Source organism: Papaver somniferum, chromosome 2 (genome assembly GCF_003573695.1).
Source record: "Papaver somniferum cultivar HN1 chromosome 2, ASM357369v1, whole genome shotgun sequence".
In the NCBI taxonomy this organism is placed as follows: Eukaryota; Viridiplantae; Streptophyta; class Magnoliopsida; order Ranunculales; family Papaveraceae; genus Papaver; species Papaver somniferum.
Genome location: NC_039359.1, coordinates 162,686,782 through 162,694,869, shown reverse-complemented (window position 1 = coordinate 162,694,869; position 8,088 = coordinate 162,686,782).

Below are 8,088 nucleotides of genomic sequence, written 5' to 3'. Positions count from 1 at the left end.
TATTTTAGTTTTATATTCAAACTTTAATTTTATGACCATGTTGTTCTAAGGTTCACACCGTTATATTTGTATGTGTTGACGGGAATAAAATGTGAGGTGATATATTACAATTTAACCAATTAAAGTGGACATCAGAAGGAAGAGGGAAACAACTACTTCCCTTGTACGCAAATGATACTTAAGGAAATACAAACTCCAGAATATTACACTCATATGGATTAATTGTGACTGGGTTGAAGGCTTTTTTGAACCGTTATGCTGCAAAATAGATAATAGCAGAGTTGATGATTATCCCGAGCTTGAACATATATTTGTGTTATGGGTGTTAGGCCAAATTATGATTGAGGTTCTTCAATTTTAGTTGAGCTATACTTAAGTCTCCGTGAATGCTCATGTAGAAATAAAGATAGCTTGAATGGATTTTGGGTCGTATTGGAGGTAAGAACCATAATCTCTTTTTATTATTTGATTCATTATCGAGATAATTTTTAAACCGTGGTGAATGTACTAACACAACAATGTTCGCCAATATTATTTTCAGGTTTGGTGGTATACTTATTTCAGGGTCTGCGAACCTGATCTTCACGAAAATCGAATATTTTTCCATTCGTGTACAAGTACAAAGCTGATAATTGGGTTGGTCAAATAAATGATGGTCAAAATATCGTTGTTGTCTAGAGGATGCAACAATTGTGCAAAACTAGTATCAATACTAACTCAATGCCGTATACTTTTATTGACAAGTACAATGAACCAATGGCACAAAGAATGCTAGAGTTAAGCCTCGAGTGAGTTGTATTTTACGGTCCTATTACGAGTCATGGTATTTGGTATTACAGAGAAAGACTTATGTTTCAGCTACAAGGCAGAAAGGTAAAAGCAATCAAACAATTCCCAATTCCAGTGGACAAATGATTAGATAACGGAGATAAATAATGGACAACCTTGGGAAGAAGCTGAAGATTTGATCCAAACCCAAGATGATGACTTTGATTGCCATAGCAGATACCAAAAGGTATGCAAGCTAAATATTGTTGTTCATCCACAAAACTTGGGTAGTGTTGATTTTCTAGCAACTGGAAATTTCCACTTACATATCTTTCATCCCAACCTCCACCACCCACGGGCAAAGCACGTACGTATCCTAGCAGTCAAATGGGTTCGTCAAATATGCCTCAAATATCTTGGGAAGTCCAAACTTTATCATCTGTTGGAGATATTTTTACTTTTCCACTTTGTACTGAAGGTCCGCAGCAGAGGTATCCATATTACAGTGTGGTGGCATACCCAGAAGAGTATCAGAACCAGTGGAACACTTTAACGCTTCTTCTCGATGGATTCCAGAATTTTCACTTGAGAGAGATGCAAATGCAGCGGGAGAATTTGAAATGCTTGAGACTCCACAACAGTGGAAAATGCAACAACAAAAAAAGTCAGCCAGAAAAACAATTAAAACCTCTAAAAAAGACTGCTTCTGGGAGCCCTAAGATTGTAGTCTTATTTCTCAAAACGTCTGCTTTTGAGATTCTTTGATTTTTTTTCAAATTACAACTTCCTTGAATGGCCCTTAAATAATAATTTATGGAAGCAGACTTTTCATTAGTAAATAGTACAAAAAAAAATACGATGTGGCTCAACTGAATCTAAATAAAATATGATTTCAAACAAATAAGAAACTTAAATTGAATTAAACTTATATTCACCAAATCCATCGTACAACCCCAACAAACTACAATTACTCAAGTTCCGAATCTGCGAAAAATTCACTAAACACATGGATTTCATTTTACAATAACAAACTACAATTAGTTCCAAATCTGAAAATAATTTACGAAACATAAAGAAATCTAAAAAGTAAATCACTATAGAAAATTACCAAGGAAACATGAGTGAAGTTTGACGTAACCAGAATGCTTCTCCATAGTCCATGTCCTTTAAGTCAGAAACTAATAGGTCAATGAGTTTGCATTTTAAGATCCCTGAAAATGCAAAGCAAGTCATAAATCCAGTGAAGATTAACAAAGAGACAACTAAATGCAAATACACAACTAGATGCAAACTAAGATATAACCAGGATTTTCAGTGACTGCAAAATAGTTTATTATCTCAGCAAGCATTAAGCCTTTCCAAATAACAATAACCAATCCTTTATTCCCAAACAAGTTGGGGTAGGCGCCTCATGTCACAGCAACAAACAAAATTGAAATTCAAAATGATGACTGTCAAGGGAGCCATTACATTTTAGAAGTTAGTGATGATTGAGAGTGCAACGAGAAAGGGAGACATCTTGTGAAGACAATCTATGAGAGTCAAATACCAGGAGAAAAAAAGGTGTAGAACGACTATGGCAGACAAAAAAATTGTAGTTGGCTGCCTAAATAGTTATCTTACATTGGCTAACGCTTAACATAATGAATAATATGAAACGTAACCCCAAATGAGATGTAACAAAGTAATAATGTTATCGCATAACGTGGTTCAAATTTAAGACACACGTACAAGACATTAGTTAAGGTCCAAAAACATAGACTACTACAATCGTAAGACCATGGCACTAGGGAATCGTATAGTTGTACCTTGGGTGGATGTATACCAACAACAAAAAATGCAAGGTTTGTTAGTTTTGTGAATAAGATGGCTGGAAAGCTGGGTGAACCTTTCAAGGGCATAGACAACAAAGATTACCTAGGCAACAGATTTGAATCTGTTAGGACAAGAATAAACAAACACCTAAGCACATCTTGTTACTACATCTCATTTCATAGTCAAATTCACATCAAATTGTATGATATCTCTGGAACCTACCATGTATCAACTAGAGCACATATTAGTAAATGCAACTGGTAACACTTAAAAACCATATCAAATCATGCCAAACATGAGTTTCAGAATGTTACCCAACTAAAAACCATAGGTAAGCTCATGTATTTTGTAATTCATACTACGAGTACACAAGTATAACTATTTGTTGTAACTGGTAACTGCTAAAGTGCATGATTTCATTAAAAATAAATGTCGCAGTACTTGTTTGGTTGAGGACTAGAAATATCATGTATAGGTATACCAAGACCAGAAAGATCACTGGAAGATTATCGAGAAGAAAAGAATTAGTAAGGTTGAAGTTGTGTGTTTTTCGTGTATTAATCAAGAGAACATTCAAAACAGACCACACGATAAAAAACTGGGAAACAAGTGGAATTTGCGGAATTTGTGGCCACTTACAAGAGATCGAGGAACATGATCCACTAAAAGTTGAATTCCTGCATAGTACATAACTTCAGGTAATCTTTGAGCATTGGACAACACAATAGGTTCTTCGTTCCCAAGCACCACTTTCGGAAGTTTTTCAACCATCCTGACACAAATTCTTACTTAGTTCTGAGACAACTAATGAAAAAAATGAGTGAATTAACAAAATAACACCAACCTGATAATGATCACAACAATTTCTCCTTTTACAAGTTCTTTCTCACCCATCATAAGGGAACATCAATATAATTGTGTGCTACGACCACAAACACTTCATCGAAATTAGCACAAATCGGAACAAATAAGCATTCCTGCAATAAAGTTTAACGTGATAAGCATTAGTATCAAAATTTTGACAGTTAAAACAAGTTTTTCTCTCAGGAGAGATATCTCATGACTTGAAAATTACTGCAAGTTTCAAAGTCCTTCAGATAAAAGTTTAGAACCGTTTAAATTTGGGCCCGATTAATGAGATTGAGTATGTAAAACCGTTCATATTGAAAATATTTTATGTCCCAAAAATACAGATACATTTCGTAATAATTTTAGCTCACCAAAAGCATAAACCAAAAGCTCACTAAAAGCATGAACCAGTAAGTTCTCAAATGGGTTTAGGTTGTGATGGCATGTTCCTTGGTAGTAGCAGGTTAAGAAGTCGTGGAAGTCGTCGAGGTTATATAAGTTATCATTCTACTTCAAATTTAGTGGAAGAGACTCATGTAGCAGTAGCAGCAGGAGGAAACGTGAAGATGATGGATATTCGTTTCCAGACTCCTACTGGTTTCATGCCCTAAGGTTCTGTACTTACTCCTGGTGGCGGCGTAAATATGGATGCATTTATAAAATCTGCAATTTATACCCTACCAACCACTTCAGCATTTCACCCATTTCAATCACCTTCTCATCCAATTAAACCATCTTCGGTAACATATCAAGGTTATGAATCACTTGATGCTACTCAACCACTATCTTAGACTCAAGATGGTGAGTTGGAAGAATCAAACAGGCATATGGGTATATATCTTTGGAAATATTTAGTTTGATAAATGTTAATTCCTTCTAATATACTCGCGCTTTTATTGAATCGTGGTGTAATGTAATTCCAGAAGAGAAACCAGAAACCAGAGTACTTATCCAGTAGAAAGTACCAGGTTGGACAGAGATAAACAGCGTAACGATCTTATCTACAAAGATGCGGCGAAGTTTTTACACCGGTTGCCAGCCCACCTAGGCGCAACTTACCCAAAGGCAAGATTAATCCTTAAAACAACCCGTGTCTTGTTCGTTTTCGGTGCGGAGTGTGCAGTGGCCATCACTTCAATGGGATTACGCATTCGCGACCATTTAGGTAATGTGTCCACATATTCCATGTCCCGGATGCAGTGATACGGGGGGGGGGGGAGGTCCCCCGCTTCACAATCCTGCGAGCTCCAGAGCTACTGGGGTCCCCCCCCCCCCCCCATTCACAATTCTGTCGTGGTTGTTTACAAGTTCGCGTTTTTGGAAATCCTACTAATAAAAGAGACAGAAATTCAAAGGTAAAATGGTCATCTCACGTACCTCGGGTACATACCTCCTTCACGTGGATGGCTGCTTTCCACGCACTTCTGTCGAGCGCCAGTTCTCTCTCCAAGCCTCGGTCAATCAGGTCCCGTTTAATCAGTTCATCCCATGTGAGTTTCGGTCGTCCCGGACGCTTCATTATACCTTCTGTCCGTGTGATGCGTCCTACCCAAACTGGGGTGTCCGGTGGTCTTCGGTGGAGATGCCCGAACCAGCGTAACCAATTTTGTGACAGTAATGATCTATCCCCATCACGATGAAATTCTCGAAGATTACACGGGCCTGTCGGCCAAGGCTATATACTCATTGAATACATCCGTGTAGCGCACGTGCGACCCAGAACATCTAAGGGCATGGCATACCTGTTATTGCCTCAAACTTCCGTGGCCTAAACAACCATAGTCCCTCTAAGAAGCTGGCCGGGGAGGGAATCCTCCGCATATCTAGTTAGCAGGTTGAGGTCTCGTTCATTAACAGAATTAACCAGATAAATCGCTCCACCAACTAAGAACGTCCATGCACCACCACCCATAGAATCAAGAAAGAGCTCTCAGTAAGTCAATCCTTACTATGTCTGGACGTGGTAAGTTTCCCCGTGTTGAGTCAAATTAAGACGCAGTCTCCACTCCTGGTGGTGCCCTTCCATCAATTCCTTTAAGTTTCAGCCTTGCGACCATACTCCCCCCGGAACCCAAAAACTTTGATTTCTCATAAGGTGCCGGCGGAGTCCTAAAAGCAACATTCGCCGATCCCTGGTCGACATCGTTTATGGTTGATACTAGGAAGGTATTTGATCGTCTTAGAGCCCCCAACTTTCGATCATGGTTTAATGTAATGTAATTCCAATCATGGTTTAATGTAATTGCTTTTTTTTTTTTTGATAAATGCAAATCTGCTTTTAAAGTTTTCTCTTTAAGTTAACAATTAAGAAATTAAAACATACAAATTGGATTAAATTTGGACAACACTTTTAAGATTTCATAACAACTTCCATATCGGAACTTCTTTCCGTTGCTATGGATCCACTCTACACAACACCTTTGTTCAATGTCCAGCAGGGTTTCACTACTCCTCATGTTTCGAGGCGCTTCTCTTATCATAACAATATACTTGTTGACATTCTTAGAAATTACAACAAACCACGCCTCCAACACCAGTTCCCAATGATTGTTCGAGTTCATTGTTTGTTCTTCAAATTTCCGTAAAACGCGTTGAAAAAGCGGGGGTCTAACAACGACAACCAATATTTCATTCAGAAATTTGTATGGACAACTCCAATACAATTCTAAGATAATCGATTAGACATTCAGACTATGTTAGAGCACTGCTCGGTCGAACTCTCATACGTTGCTATCTCCAGCATGTTTGTCAATGTTAGTGATCAAAACTATAAGTCTTGATTTCTAGCCTATTTATAGATGTTCGGACTAGGACATAGTTTGTGTAGTTGAGCTTAGACTTCACGGGTATGTGGAGACTTAAACTCATCTATCACTTGGAAAGTCTATTTCTACTCTATCTCATACGTTGAGACATAATTCGTGTTACGATATAGTTTTCTCTATACACATTTGAGATTTCGAGCTGAGTATATCTCGCTTACATATTTCTCGAAATATGTGTTGGTAAGCTTTCGCTTCTACCAAGTTCATCTTATATCATGAGAAAATTTCCGAGTAACATCTTACATGGTTTGTGTGATACAATCATTTGGTGTAAGACTTGGAATGTTTCGATAATGATTATTTCAATGTCTTGGAAATTTCTTTGATGCTAATAGTGTGTGAAAACGGCTATTGTCATTATAGAAGAATGTTTCAATGATTGAAATAAATAGTTTAGAATCTTGTAACCATCTTTAGATATAAGCATTGTGTGTTCGCACATTAGTGTATAAGTCCAAAATCGGGAGCCTAAAGTATGCATACTTGTGTGTATACAAAAAAGTTTGTAGGAGACTGGGTAAGTATGCGTACCCGTACGCATACTGATGGAAGTTCACGTCCGTGAATTTCTGCTGAGTTTGAAAACCAAAACCAAACTCGTCCGGTTACCTAAAGTACGCATACTGGCTGAAATTTCACGTCCGTGAATTTCTGCTGAGTTTGAAAACTAAAACAAACGCAAATCTGGTTAATTAAGTACGCATACCCGTACACATAATTAAGTGGTTACTTTCTAAGTTCAGTTGTGCGTGAACCTAAAACATTTATCAATAAGGAACGCAATCTTTGCAAACCATGGCTATAATGTTCATGTATTGATTCGAGTGAATCAAACCATTTTTGCTTCAATTGTGTTCTTGTACAAATCCATGAGAATATAGAAATTGAACAACTCTTTAGCTAGTTTCATTTGAGTCATTTGAACTAGTTATGGTTAAGATGAATAAGGTTGATATGAGAGTAATCATATGGCTAACCTAAGTTAACTATTTGTGAACCAACATGGTGTACACGTTTATGTACGGTTACATAAACCTAAATGAGGGTACATTTCATTTGTGTGTAACAAGCTAAGTTCGATCAAACGGTTGAACGATATTAGCTTGGTTGAATCAGGTTTTTCATCTAACGGTGAATATTGAATGCTTTGTTACCAAGGAAACTTGGATTGCAAACCTGATTTGAAAACTATATAAAGGAGAATTCTAGCAACTGGGAAAACTAATCCCAACACCTCATGTGTGTTACTAGTTGCATAACTAGAGTCGATTCTCCTTTAACCTTAGGTTTCTTCTCGAGACCCTGTAGGTTAACGACTTGAAGACTTCATTGGGATTGTGAAGCCAGACCCAACTATTCTCTTTGTAGTTGCATGATCTGATCTTGTCGTTTCTATCTTGATTGAGTGCAATTGTATAATTGGCTTGATATTTATATCTCTGATAGGAAAGATAGAAAATTACTCTCAAACACCTTCGTCTCATCGTTTGTGATTCCACAATAACTTGTTTCGCTAGTCGATTAAGTTTATTGTGAGGTGATTGATAATACTAGGCTGTTCTTTGGGAATATAAGTCCGGCTTATCAATTGGTTCCTGTTCACCTTGATTTATCAAAAGACGCAACAAAAACTCTTGGGTATTTCTGTGGGAGACAAATTTATTCAATCCTATAGACTTTTCTGTGTGAGACAGATTTGTCAATAAAGTCTTCGACTTTTGGTCGTAGCAACTCTTTGTTGGGGGTGAGATCAGCTAAGGGAATCAAGTGCATAGTATCTAGATGGGATCAGAGACGTAAGGAGCGCAACAGTACCTTGAATCAGTGTGAG